Source organism: Acipenser ruthenus, chromosome 10, assembly GCF_902713425.1.
Source record: "Acipenser ruthenus chromosome 10, fAciRut3.2 maternal haplotype, whole genome shotgun sequence".
Taxonomy (NCBI): domain Eukaryota; kingdom Metazoa; phylum Chordata; class Actinopteri; order Acipenseriformes; family Acipenseridae; genus Acipenser; species Acipenser ruthenus.
The window spans coordinates 45,643,279-45,659,362 of NC_081198.1; the positions used below are offsets into that span (position 1 = coordinate 45,643,279).

At 35.4% G+C, this 16,084-nt stretch overlaps 1 pseudogene; it reads right to left on the bottom strand.

Annotated features, from left to right (window-relative positions):
- Positions 1-3,415: 3,415 nt before the first annotated feature.
- The window catches only part of LOC117406647 (glycosyltransferase-like domain-containing protein 1), a 92,534-nt pseudogene continuing 79,865 nt past the window's right edge, over positions 3,416-16,084 (bottom strand).

Below are 16,084 nucleotides of genomic sequence, written 5' to 3' on the forward strand. Positions count from 1 at the left end.
AATCTAGGTAAGGTACCTTGCTCAAGGGTACAGCAGCAGTGTCCCCTACCAGGGATTGAACCCACAACCCTCCGGTCAAGAGTCTAGAGCCCTAACCACTACTCCACACTGCTGCCCAACTGCTAAAGGCCAATGCTGAAAAATATTCTCTTCCTGAACATAGGATGACATGGCATCTTGGTAAAAATCTGGTTTGAGATACAGTGATTTTGCAGCCCACCGCTCTGGAAAAGACAATCCCAAATAACAAGACTTTGTAATGATTTTTGAAGATCCCATGCCATTGTGTGCTACTTATGTTGACCACAAAAGGTAATATCAGGATTCTTCCTTCTTGACTGTGACTGCTGAAAGAAGGGAAAGAGAAGCTGCTGCATCTTTGAGGGAAGCGCATGTTAGCAACTGTCAACGCTTGCAACAGTTATTTATAAAATTCAACAGTATCCCTTTGTCAAAATAAGGACTCATCTGCTTTAGCAGGAAATTAAATACATATTTTAAGGGCTATATCACCATTTATTTTTATCCATGTATATTGAGCTTCAGTAAGCCTGTCCAACACATCAAACCACAGCCAACCAAGATATTAGCCTCTCAGAAATGGCTCCGAATATATTTTTCTAAACATGATGGGAAAAGAATCTCTAGATACTCAAGAATACTAACTTCTACGTGCTGCGCCAGTGGGTGTCATTGTATGGTAATTAAGGAGCTATGCTGATATTTCAGATGTCACACATTATAAGAACCATACTATGAATTAATTGTACATTGCATTAAAAAGGTGTTTACAACGATTTTATAAGATTTTAGAATTATATTGCAAAAGCGTTCCAATTGTACTTACCTGATCATGGCCATTCGGGTTTACAGCAGATGGAGTGTTCTACTTGTCATTGTTGCTTTTATTTGTTTTTATCTCTGAGGATAGTTAAATATAATTATCTGTAAAATGTTTCCCTTAAGATTCCCTCATAAAAGAGATTTGTTGAAGTGCTGTGCTGACGTTGTGCCAACAAGCTACCGCTACGACTAATTCCATTGATTTTTTTTTTTTTACTATACTATTCATTTTCCTTATTCATTTTCCTTTTTTATGGTTATACCTCCTCTCTCAGCAATGCAGTCATCAGTAGCAATAACTTTACTGTAATATAAACTTGATCTTGGTCTGGTAAAAGACATACGATTCAAAGAAAGGCTATACCAACTATAAAAGGCTATACCAACTATATTATTATTATTAGTGGTTGACAGTTTCCATACCGAGCATTTCCTAACACAAGTTTTGCAACGAGATTACAGGAGATAAGGAAGTGTATTTTTGTCTCAGAAAGCTGATGATTTGATTTATCCCTGGAATTTGATGCACTTTGACCCATTGATTGTTAATTGAACCAAATTGGCACTGACCTACCCCCTCCAGGTTTTCCACGCTTAGAAGGCGCATCTCCAAAATCTAGAAAAGAATTGTATGATGACATCAAAGGTCTAGAAAAAGAACGTTCCACTTTGGGTGCCAAAAATCGTTGTAAACACAGTGATTGGTTGTTAAACTATTTTCCATTTTACATACTGAGAAATAGCAATTTACAACTTAACGCAGCACCACACCTTTCCATAAATTCATCTTTCAAGATTGATCCAATAGTGTTACTTTCCTTTTGCTCCAAGCTAAGAAACTGTCATTTAGATATCTTTTCTATGCTTAAATATCACACGCACAGAGACCTTTTGTTTAATGTCTTATAAAATGTTGTAATTGACCACCAAGGTTCCTGTACACCGAATTTGAAGAGCTACAATCTGTTAAAAATGGTATTGGTAAAAACTTTCCAGTGCCGTATAAATTCAAGCTAATCATAGAGCGCCTAATAGGCCCAATTGAAACTGAAAGAAATGATTCCGATTCCTGGGAATCTGATCCAGATAGCGTGAGAGATCCCGATCCTGACAGAACAGCACACAATTTCTGGTGCAGCTGCTGTAACTGCACAGTAATGCCGACCCATGAAGAACGTGTTTGTTATTTTGAAATTCCTCGCATACAGCACAGAATTCCTGAACAATCAAAGCAATCAGTCTGACACTCCCACTTAGGATAAGAGAAATTGTATTAATTCCTTTATTTCTTGCTAAAACAACCAGGTGGAAGAAAATAATACTACAAGGGGAATCTTTCATGGTGTTTTATATATATATATGTATATATATATATATATATATATATATATATATATATATATATATATATATATATATATATATATATATAAATGGAATGTGCATTAGCATTTAACAGTGTTAACTCTTCAGCATTTTATTTTTAAATGTATATCTTTATACATTTAAACCCCAAAAACCTGCGAAAACATGTAACATTTAGACATAGCAAGACACGTTATTGGACAACATTCACAAGCACACTGGGACCACGACTCGATCACGCCCCTCCTTCCCACCTGTAAAGGGAGCTTTACACCTAAAGAGTTTGTCAACATGTAAGTTAATAAACTAAAATGTGCCTCTGAGTGAGATTGGGAAGTCATCTGTGTCTAGATTCAGCTGAAAGATTGTTCTCTCCACCTCCCACTCTTTTAAATTACATCACGCATTTGAAACAGTATGACCATTTTTACAATACAGGAATGGGAATCTGCTGTGATGGAATAAATCCAAAAAGTGCCAGAAACTTCAAAATGCCAGTTGATCCAGTTTTTATTAATGAGATCAGCCGTCAGGAACCCATTTCTGATAATTATAAAGTTCCAAATCTCTTCAAGATTAAAATAGCCTTTTACTATGGTATGTTGTAAATCAACATCTGTGAATAGGTAGAGTAATTATTAGCTAAATGAGGGTTATTTTACTGAGAGGTAAGCAGTTCTTTGTCATATGGGTGACACTTGGTTTTACTGGAAACAGGGATCATGTAGGTTAATAAGGGGCAGAATTCCATACAGTGGCATCAGAGCTAAGTATTTCTACCACTGTGAAGAACATCTCCTCTGTTGTGCTAATGCAACTTATCCCCAAACTCCACAGTGCACTCTACTTTATTAGCTTTAGATATCTATTGCCTACATACTTTGGCCTTAGTTGACCTCTTTGTACTAAGACTGTCCAATTAGGTGATAATTGTGAGATGAGAACGAAGTACCAGCATGAAATGAAATTCTGAATAAGCTAAATATTGCCACTTTCTACTTTAAAATGTTCATTCATAAGCATGGTTTAAATAAAATACAATTTTCAGACTGATTCACTTAATTATTTGTGATCATTTCTGACTAAATGATCTAGATGCATAATAATAATGCATTTAAATCACTTAGAATTGAAATAATAATAATAATAATAATAATAATAATAATAATAATAATAATAATAATAATAATAATTAAGATGGTAATTTACAAAATAGACCATTCCCAAACTGCTTTTAGGAGGACTTTTCTATAACATTTTGTTCGCATTGGTGCTTCCAATGTAAAGGCATGAAAAGAAATTGGCTTCCACCCACCTATACCATGAAAAAAAGCTCAAAAGGATAATAAAAGGGTTAAAACCTTGGCTATGTGTCATTCAAAGTACGCCAAATAGCACCTTAGTAACATAATTATTCTAGTTTCAGCGTTCAACTAGCATGATCCCTCAGTAATATTTGTCAACTTGAAAGGCAGCCACAATGCAGGGCCCCTGTACACAGAATTCCTAATTACAGATTAGAGGCAAACAAAACCCTACACTACAGTTTCCGTGTGTCAGCTGACGTAGGGTACAAAGGGAACAAAGAAAGCAAAGTCCTCCTCTTTTTTCCCTCTTTTTCATCTGCGCAAATGTAAAATGCATTAGATAGTGACTGTGGGTAGGTGTGCCTGGGGCTAAATTACAGCTGCACGCTCAGTCGTGTAGGAGGACAGTTTTGTGATGCACCCAGGGGCCCACGCAACCTCAGCAAAGTCTATTAATACCACGGTTAAGCACATTCTTACCCCTAACAAACATCATTACACATAAACATTATTTTTTAAAGTTTAAAATGACTTAAACTGAAACAATTCATTATGTCTTATCTAGCCAAGATTATTTTTTCACTTGCTTTATTATTGCTTGTATTTTCCTGGCCTGGTGTCATACCACTAATGTTGCATAAAAAAAAAGCCAACTGGATCTGAAAGCCAAAGAACATAGCTGCAAGCGACAAAAATGAGACACGTTATAAGGAGAGTAGAGGCTTAGAAGAATGCTATGCCTCTAACAATACTGCTGCCTGCCTGCATTTCTTTTTTTAAATCTGTGCGCTGTGACACAGCTGTGAGGTATCAGAGAATGCAAGGTCTCGACTTTCCTTTCTGAAAGAGCATGTGTTAATTAATCCACAAAGCAGGGGCTGAAAGGTGTAGCTAAAATACTGGACACTGATTTGATAGCCACAACAACACACCTTTGTTCTTTAATTAGATTTAGAATTCAGAGATTTAGGCAGCATCTGCTGACTGATAAAGTACATTCACTTTAAAGATGCCTTACCTTCCTTTTAGTAAGCTAGTACATCTCTGATAAAATCACTTCTATAGGACATAGCACTGTGGTGAATTCATTCAATAGAGAAGTAACTAAAAATAATTATTAAAAAAAGCAAAACAGAGTAAGTTGCATTTACAGATGTAATCTAACCAGGCTTTATGTATATTGTTTTGCATTAGCACTGCCATTGTTACCCTTTATCCTTGAGCATACACATGTGAAACATAATAGATGCAAGATAAAACCGTTTACTTGTCAGTCATAGCTCGTGGCCCTAAATATTCATCAGACCACAATCTAACAAGCTATCATTTGTGTTCATAAACTGCTAAAAAATAATAATAATAAAAAAAAATCCACACAAAATCCTTTTAAATCTTATTTTTAATTATACTTGTATAAATTCATAGCAGAAACCATGTCAAAGGTGATATTGTTTTGTTCTTGATCTGATTCCTTTAACTAAATGTTTAAATTGACTTACCTGCTGGAAACATCAAAATTACACCAACATAGTAAATTGGTAATTAACCTATAATATATAACTGAAAATTAAACCATGTCTCAAAAATCAGAATATTTATTAACACTTCCATATCAAAATGTTCAAATTCACTATGAATCATTACTGACTTACTGGAGTGATAGTGTTCGAAACAGCTTGAAGAAAAATAAAAACAAGTATATTGGTTTCCATTTCATCAGATAGGTGGCACCATGTCGCATATTCCCAATGCTCGTTTGAATTACAGCTGTTTATCTTGCAGCTTTCTTTAAGATTAATTAAATGCAAATGTAACACTGTGAATCATGGGAATACCTGCCAGACCCCTTATTAATACCTTCACTTAAAACCCCGTGCCAGAATCATTAATTTGCAAAGGCGGCTAGCACTAAAGCAGCCCTCTCGCCTGAAAAACAATTCATGGATGGCTGCCCAATTAGTCCAGAAGCACTCTTATCCTCCTTTCAGCCCCCGTGGCCCTCTGAGGACGCGACGATAACCTGGCAACCTAGGTAGAAATGCAGCCAAGTGCGAGTGTTTGAAGCTGTATCTTGGCTGCCATCATGTCGGAGAAAGAAAGAATTCCGGCACCATGTCATCCAGTACAAAGGATAAAAACAGATTCGACCGGAAATTCAATGTGGCACCACATATGGGATACATGAGTGTGGTTATACAACAGACCACATTTTTTTTTTAACAAAGTCTCCTGCATGTGAAGCTGGGGACATGTGTAACCATCATAACGTCTCTATGAATCTGTATTTAATTTGGGTTGGGGTGGTGGCAGGGAATGGAGATCTGAAGCCGCCACAGGTTTGTGGCAGATGGCTCTGTGTCAGCTATGACAAGCAGCCAGGCTCAGCTTCCTCTGCACATTTTCTTCCCTCTCCCTCTCTGATCAGGTAAATATGGGCACACTCTGGAAAGTTCCGCAGATTCTGCCTTAGGCTGCAAGTTTGTGACTTAGCCCCATCTGTCACAAATCTTCCCTGGCTTCTGCTGCAAGGAGAGACCTGAGTTTCCTACACAGAGCAGCCAAGAAAACTGATCTGTGTCAACCTACAAAAGAAATTGGGGAAACTTTCAATAGCAAAACACATTTGTACAATTGTTCTATTCCATAAATTATTTAGGAGATTCTTACCAAGATAAAAGTAGTAGATTTTTTCACAAATTGAAAACCTATTTACATATTTAATTAAGGCTGAAATCAACTCATTTTCATAACTGTGACCATCTGTTGTGTGTACTTTGTCTCACTGAAATATATGTAAAAAGTGGTAAAGTAAGTGAAAGTGACTTCTGCTGCTTGCATTGTACTGTTAGGTTGTGTCTGGTGCCCGAAAAACAATTCTAAATCAGTCTTACTGGGCAATGCGCTGGAATACCGCAGAGCAATAAAAAATAGATGTGTCTAAATAATACATACTGCAAGAATACATTAAGAAAATGTAACTAAAATCATGTGGTAGAACAAGATTACTGTCTGGAACCTTGTTTTGTTGTATCAGTTTTTAAAAGCAATGACCAAATTACCTCCCAAGATGTGCAGGACACAATTCAAGACAGGTCACCTAGATACACCTTCAAATCAATTACACAGCAACATTGATTGATGTTTCTATTTTCCATTTTCTTGCATGGTTAGATTCGCTTTTTAGGATACCCATCGTGAATATTTGCTTCTGATACAAAATTGTTCCAGTTCATTCAAATTCTGAGGACTTCTCTTGTCATAGGCTTCTTCAACTCATACCAAAGATTCTCAATCGGATTTAGATTGGGACTTTGACTAGGCCATTCCAGAACCTTGATTTTATTCTTCTTTAACCATTCTGAAGTAGATTTTGATGTGTGCTTTGGATCGTTGTCGTGTTGGAATGTCCAGTTGCACTTTAAACCAAGATTTGTAGCGGAGAGTTTCAGATGATTGGCCAATATTTTTGGTATGCTATGGAATCCATTTTACCATGTACTATTATTATTTATTTCTTAGCAGACGCCCTTATCCAGGGTGACTTACAATTGTTACAAGATAACACATTATTTTTACATACAATTACCGATTTATACAGTTGGGTTTTTACTAGAGCAATCTAGGTAAAGTGCCTTGCTCAAAGGTACAGCAGCAGTGTCCCCCACCTGGGATTGAACCCACGACCCCCCGGTCAAGAGTCCAGAGTCCTAACCACTACTCCACACTATTCCACTGGTACAGTCAGATATGCTAATGTACTGTTGTACACAAAACTTAAAATGTGTCCAAAACACTTTTTAAATGATCTTAGATCACATCACATATTAGCAAGTTAAAGGTCTTTATTTAGACTTTTAATTAAATTAAAGAACGTCTTATCTGCCCCAGATTTTCCCTGCTGCTTTTTAAACTTGAGCTCTTTGACAACATCATACTGACTGCTTTCATCCCTTTAAGATTTCAACAATAATGTACAGTTTATCCTTAAGTGAAATTGACGATCGTTTAGCACTGGCCATGATAATACTGTATAAATTACAGTAATAGAGAGCAAGGTCACGTTCAAACAGCAAGAAGTAGACCTACGACTATGCAATATGAGCAGCACAGACCACTGCGTGCCATTGCGGTGCGTGCATAATAACAGGAAGTATGCACTATCAGAGTACGTACTAAAAGGAGAATTTAAACAGGATTTAATACGATTTTATTTGGTTCCATGATACTGGTTCTTTATATAAGTGTGTACGTTATATCCCAGGTATGTTGTAAATGGGTTTGACTGTACATTGAATACATACATAGTTTTACAAAAATTATTAAATATCTGATTGGTACGGTATACTGCTGCACTTCTTTTTATTCCTTTCATTCATTAAATCGGCATCCCTGGATACTATTTCAAAACTAGGACACTGTTTCCTGCTGCTATTGCTAGTGAATCAAGATGGGATCGGAGTATCTTCAGGATCCCCCACAGCCAGTGCTTTAATCTCTAATCTCAAGCTATACAGTGCCTTGCAAAAGTATTCGGCCCCCTTGAACTTTGCGACCTTTTGCCACATTTCAGGCTTCAAACATAAAGATATGAAACTGTAATTTTTTTGTGAAGAATCAACAACAAGTGGGACACAATCATGAAGTGGAACGAAATTTATTGGATATTTCAAACTTTTTTAACAAATAAAAAACTGAAAAATTGGGCGTGCAAAATTATTCAGCCCCTTTACTTTCAGTGCAGCAAACTCTCTCCAGAAGTTCAGTGAGGATCTCTGAATGATCCAATGTTGACCTAAATGACTAATGATGATAAATAAAATCCACCTGTGTGTAATCAAGTCTCTGTATAAATGCACCTGCACTGTGATAGTCTCAGAGGTCCGTTTAAAGCGCAGAGAGCATAATGAAGAACAAGGAACACACCAGGCAGGTCCGAGATACTGTTGTGGAGAAGTTTAAAGCCGGATTTGGATACAAAAAGATTTCCCAAGCTTTAAACATCCCAAGGAGCACTGTGCAAGCGATAATATTGAAATGGAATGAGTATCAGACCACTGCAAATCTACCAAGACCTGGCCGTCCCTCTAAACTTTCAGCTCATACAAGGAGAAGACTGATTAGAGATGCAGCCAAGAGGCCCATGATCACTCTGGATGAACTGCAGAGATCTACAGCTGAGGTGGGAGACTCTGTCCATAGGACAACAATCAGTCGTATACTGCACAAATCTGGCCTTTATGGAAGAGTGGCAAGAAGAAAGCCATTTCTTAAAGATATCCATAAAAAGTGTCATTTACAGTTTGCCACAAGCCACCTGGGAGACACACCAAACATGTGGAAGAAGGTGCTCTGGTCAGATGAAACCAAAATCAAACTTTTTGGCAACAATGCAAAACGTTATGTTTGGCGTAAAAGCAACACAGCTCATCACCCTGAACACACCATCCCCACTGTCAAACATGGTGGTGGCAGCATCATGGTTTGGGCCTGCTTTTCTTCAGCAGGGACAGGGAAGATGGTTAAAATTGATGGGAAGATGGATGGAGCCAAATACAGGACCATTCTGGAAGAAAACCTGATGGAGTCTGCAAAAGACCTGAGACTGGGACGGAGATTTGTCTTCCAACAAGACAATGATCCAAAACATAAAGCAAAATCTACAATGGAATGGTTCACAAATGAACATATCCAGGTGTTAGAATGGCCAAGTCAAAGTCCAGACCTGAATCCAATCGAGAATCTGTGGAAAGAACTGAAAACTGCTGTTCACAAATGCTCTCCATCCAACCTCACTGAGCTCGAGCTGTTTTGCAAGGAGGAATGGGCAAAAATTTCAGTCTCTCGATGTGCAAAACTGATAGAGACATACCCCAAGCGACTTACAGCTGTAATCGCAGCAAAAGGTGGCGCTACAAAGTATTAACTTAAGGGGGCTGAATAATTTTGCACGCCCAATTTTTCAGTTTTTTATTTGTTAAAAAAGTTTGAAATATCCAATAAATTTCGTTCCACTTCATGATTGTGTCCCACTTGTTGTTGATTCTTCACAAAAAATTACAGTTTCATATCTTTATGTTTGAAGCCTGAAATGTCGCAAAAGGTCGCAAAGTTCAAGGGGGCCGAATACTTTCGCAAGGCACTGTACATGCAGTACAATGCAACCAAAAGTTTTCTTAAATATTGCATTACATTTTGTTCACAATGGCACCTGCACTGTAATTTGATAATACAATTGCATGTATTCAATAATATTATTGAAATAACATATATGCGCAACTGCTAATATCTATTTATTTATCTTTCAATATCTCACCATTTTCAGAAATACTAGTGGATATACGTGGTATAAGGAAAGGATAGCTGCTGGGTAGTGTAATGTTTAGCATCCCTGTCGGTTACCTTCTGCTTTAACTCAGAAATGCATAATCTGTGTCTTGGATTCAAATAATATATATTCAAAGAATACATTAATAGCAAATGTTCAGTTTTCAACATGAATTTAACTTCCTATCTTTAACAAAACATAATTTGTCAAAATAATACAAATAATAAATTAGACCAATATTTCGTCTTGCTTTCACCTTCAAACAAATCAAACACTGACAAATTTGCTTTTATGAACTATTTATGAGAGGAATCGGTATTGGTGTTTTGTTTCTGCATTAGCTACCTTGGCATGATGTTTCCTTACAAGGTCTGGTCTCTTGCAGAAATTCTGAAGCCTCTTAAACAGTTGTTCAGGTGTAGAGTACAGATATCCAGCTGCCTTAAAAACAGATACATTTTTAATTAAACAAAAACCTCAAAGCACAACCTAGATATTAGTCACTTTAGTAATTAAAAATGCATATTGCTCTGTGCCGTCTCATGTTGTACATTATTTAAGCAAGATTTTTCTAAGTTACTTCAGCTCAAAAGGATTTTTAATGTAAAATAGTTCTGCAGTTACAGTATACACACCACACATTTAACTTTGGGTAAATTAAAAGGTTTGTATTAAATACTTAAATAGATGCATATATTTTCTGACAAGCACACTATATATATATATATATATATATATATATATATATATATATATATAGTGTGCGAGATTTACAAGTGTATGCGCGTGTGTGTGTATATATATATATATATATATATATATATATATATATATATACACACACACACGCATACACTTGTAAATCTAAATACACCTTTCATGTAAGCAAATTCAATGCACATTTATCCCAATGTTTAACTTTTACCTACTAAAATACACATCGAAATGACACCCGGTACTGTTTATTTCATATCTATAATCATACCTATAACTTGTTCTATGTAAATTTCAAATAAACTTTGTTTTCGTTGTTAATCCTTAGCATTTTTTGCAAAGAAAAAAATTGTTTCCACATTATCACACAAAACTGTAATTTGTTCAAACTTTCTACAGCATAGCAAATATACAACAGAATGTGACTACAGTATACAACAATAACTGCCTGAAAACTTTTATTGCAATTTTTGAAAATGTTTACTTTTATTGAAAACAGGGTCATTCCATGCCAACTCAACCAGTGCCATTACCCACCCATCTCAGATTTTCCTAGAAAAATTCACCTGGGGGGTTTCAGACACGCTGAGTTCAGAAAAGCCATTATTTAAAAAAAAAAATAATAGTAATTCCCCTTCGACCTGTCAACCTAAAGTGTGAAAGGAACCTTGACCAGAAAAATCACCCTGGGTGCAATTTAGAAGCTACCATCATGTATGTACCAAAATGTCCCTTTTCTGGTTGAGTTGGTGTGGAATGACCCAATAGAAAGAACATGAACTAAGACAACATGAACTAAGACAACATGAACTAGTCCAAGAGTAGTGCTAAACCGGGGTCTGTAGTGTTTTAAGGTAAAATGCAAATTACTTACCAACAAATATTTCAGCATAAAACAAAGTGTTTGGGCACAGTGGATAGCGCCCACAATGAACAGCATCTAACCTGAAATATAAACAATTACCAACAAGGTGTAGCTTTAAAGATCCCTTATTTAAAGCATTTTGTTTCTCTCTACACATTTAAATGCTTGACTAGAAATACACTGGATGTCTATCAGTTTGAGATTGCAGTCAATACACTAGTTTGAGGCTGTGTGGTCCAGTGGTTAAAGAAAAGGGCTTGTAACCAGGAGGTCCCTGGTTCAAATCCCCCCTCAGCCACTGACTCATCATGTGACCCTAAGCAAGTCACTTAACCTCCTTGTGCTCTGTCTTTCGGGTAATTGTAAATTACATTGTAATTTACATTGTAATTGTCAAATTTAAATTTTGGTAATCCTTTGCTTCCCAAATTATGAAAAAAAGTGGTTCAAATAATCCCAAAACAAAAAAAAAAGTGTTGATATGTTTTTAGGTACATTAGGTATATTTCAAATTTAAACAAAAATGCAGTGATTTGTTTTAAACACAAAAAACAATATTTTACTTTGTGTCTCCATTGAAAATAGATCACTTCATATCTTTGCTCTATTTTCATTTATCACATTTTGTAATACATTGATTTCACCATGTAAGTCCCTCCCCTTCAGTCAGAGATATCAAATTATTTATGCTAATTTATGTTTTATTAAGCCTTAAGTTATTTGTGTGCTTTGAAATGCTTTAAAATGTAATTTCTTTTGGTAGTCTCCTCAGTTTTGACAAACATTCTATTAAGACATTTAGACAAACTTTTGAATGTGCTATTCTGGTATTTTGTATATTACTAAAACACTAACTTGTTACATTATTAGAATATTGTAGACAATACTGATTTTTTTTTTTTTTGATAATTTCTGTTGAATTATCCAATGGGCCACAACAAGGGTCTTTTGCCTAAATACTATTGTATATCATTAAACTAATTTTATATATATATATATATATATATATATATATATATATATATATATATATATATATATATATATATATATATTAAAGGGTAATAATGCCAGCATTTATTGGTATTTTATGTGAGCCTGCGCTGTCATTGATGTAGCCGTCATGGGATAAATAGTTGTAATTTCCTTATAAAAAAGAAAAAAACTAGTTCATATAAAATGAATCTATCACATAAATAGTCTGCCAGCAATATAACTGGGATACATGTAATCGTCTTTGTTTATACAAAACTGGAATATACACTGACTAATTCGTTACATTTTGAAAATCAATCATGTTACAAATTTATCCCGTTTTATAGATGTCTGTGACAAAGTGGTTTGCAGTGTGCAGGTGTATGAGTGATACAGTGCCCAAGACAAGGACAAACAACAAAGTACTGGTGCAATTATGGTTTATTTTGTAATCCAAAGTTTGATGACAACAGTAAACAATAATGCTAAAAGGCAAAACAGCGTTGTGTATTGCTCTGTTTAATCCACGGGTTCAGTCCTGAAATAACAGTCCCGGTATTTAAACACCCATAAATAACATAAACACGATCACAAGTCCACAGTGAGTGCTATAGTGCTCATGGTGCAAATACAGTTAATCATGGCACAAGCACAGTGTTGTCCAGGTTTGATGCTGGCCTTTAGCGACAGCTTCGGATCATGTTAGCTGTCTAATAACAACAAACACGTATATTTTAGACACGACAAAACAAACAAAACACTCATGATAACAGTACAGTTCTCCTTCCGGTTCAGCATTAACCATAACAAAGGAATAGATCACCTTGCTACGTCCCCTTATATACAGTCAATCACACCCCCTTGGTTAACGATTGCAACCGCTCCTCCAATCCGCAGCTGCCACATAGTTTCCCTTCCAGGTCGGATATTTAGTGTGCCATAGCTCCACCCCCTTTCTAGATGGCCAATTTCCGCCTAACCCTGGGAATGAATTATCTGGCCATCCAGTCCAGGGCACTCTGTTCCCTTTACACAGCGCCCTCACAGGTCGGTAGGGAGATTTATGAATCATTGTCTCTGTCAAAATGTCATAATAACACATTTTATACAGAGGCAATGAATTACAACCCAATTATGGCACCACACGGGGATACTTACTTGCATTATAAGACTTGATTTGAATTCAATGGTTGTAATCTTTGTGGTTCATTAGACTTTTGGCCTGTTCACTTATGGCAATAAAAATATGTACAGAGGATATTATATTATTTTCAGATTAACTTTGTACATGCTTTGGTTTTACGCAGGAACAGAAGCCTTTATGATAATACTTTTATCTTTATCTTATCTTTAATCTCACAATTAAAATACAGTCTGCATTATCCAATACATTCTAAATGGAGTTCTAATTGATCTGATGTCAAAATAGCTATACAATGACCTCCCTATTCCAATGAATTAATTGTCTGCTAAATCTATGAAGCTTAATATTAAGGTCTATTCACTTCAAGTTCCATAATTTGTGTGCAAATAGTTATTGGGCTTTTGATTCTAAATATAATTAGCTGATAATTTTGCTTGGCTGAATTACTTTTTCTTCAGGGCCTGCAAGGGTTTCCAGTCACATTATTCAGCAATAATGAATCAGATAGGTTAAATTTTACTGTAATGAGGATGAGACACCAATTGAAAAACCGAAGTAATATGAGTGGACTGCTAATTATCGACAGCACCTTTTTGTGAGATGCACAGTGGAAAAATGCCTCATTATTAAAAAATAGAAAGTTACAATTATAAGTGATACCACAGGCGAGTAAATAAAATCAAGTGATTAAAACATTGCTGCTTCAGATTTTTTTTTTTTTAATTAAGTGGAAATGCTCATGCTGTCATACTTAGTAGATTAAATTAAAAGTAGTTATTGTAACTCATGTGTTATGTTATTATTATCGTGGCATGCCAAGAGATTCCTATGAAATTATATATTTAAGCAGATACATGAATACATGCTTTTTTATAGCTCTGGATATTATTTTTTTTTTAGATTAAGAGTTTAAAAAAAACAACAATTTGGACAGAGGTATGCAAATCTGCCAAGCTTCCCACCACAATGATTTTCACTGCTTGAAATATGCCCAAGATGTTGGTGATATCAGAACATTGCCAGCATGTTTTAACTTATTCAATTATCCCTTTTTTTACACAGCCTTTGCTTTCCTAAGTGGGTGGCCACTACAGCAGCCTTAAAAACTAATGATTGGTTTATTAAAAGGTGCTGTCTTGCTTGTGCCAGATTTTTAAGTTTATGCCCCCTTTCCAAAACCTTAAGGCCACCATATTTCTATCATGACTAAGGCACACACATTAGAGTACATGAAAATAGGTATTATTTTATTACAATTTTAAGCTCTGTTTCTTTTTTTTCTGCAAGACAGCATAGATTAAATAAACGCAGTTTGAACCAGTTTGTTTTAGAGAGACACTGCAGCTGGAAGCAAATGCAAATAGGTGAACAGATAGAATGGGTGGTGTTAGATCATGGTTTGAAATTCTCCCTCTAGCCACTTCCATACATTCTGTAGCTCTGTTTGAGATTTCAGACTCAAACATATGTATAACAGTATTATATATTCCACTTGTAATCCACAAATACATCTGAGATGGAGATAAACATCACATGATTTGGACAGCATATTCATAACTGCAACAAAACAGCATCTTACAAATATAGCATGACTTGAAGCACTACACAATAGGTTCCATCTGAAATATTCCAAATTAGAAGACTTTTGTATAGTGGCTCTAGCAAAACATAGTTGTATTCTCAGCAAAACCCAGTAGTGCAATGTGCAGTTATATACAGTTGTGCAGTGTTCATTCATACAAGTACTATCAATGGTTACAAACTAAAACTATGCTGAACATTAAGTAAAAGTGACACGTTGTTGACATTTTCACATCATTCTAGCATTTGATGATGTTTTTCATTAACAATAAGTAAATACATAAATCTGTTTAAGACGTACTACCAATTAACTAAAAGAAATTCTCTAGTTTTACTGCTGCTTTCTGTGGAATTACTTAAAAGAGTATTTTTTCATAATATTAACTAAGAATTGCTGTCATTCAACAAGTGAGCTTTTCAGCCCAATACGGACAATAGGTAGGTGATACATTTATAACATTAAGGTACATTTGCTAACTAATATGCCAATAAAAAAGTGTTTATCAATTCATCCAGCAGTGGTATAGATCAATTTTTGACTGGGGACATTTGCCTCTGTAAAATGGGAAAGGCTAGCCAAATAAGACCTAAAAATGTAATGTTCCTTTATGCTTTAATGAAAACTAATACCTGCCACCCTTACGGTTGAATGCTTGTCTGGTATATGAATTGTTTAATGAGCTTCAACTATGTACTTGATTGTACCACTAAATTAACAGAATACTGTACCTTTCAACCATTGTCTTTTTACTGCAGTTAAATGCTAATTATATCAAATGAATGCAATTAAAAGACATTAAAAACAGGACCTATTTCCTAACTTTTTGTACTGTGATAGTAATTAAACTTGCATTACATCACTACAAAATAGAAAAACAGTTTTATGTTGTATTATCTTGCTCTTAATTGTATTAATACTTGTACTGTGATTCTTGAAATGTATTTTTGTTTACGGCTGTAAGTCG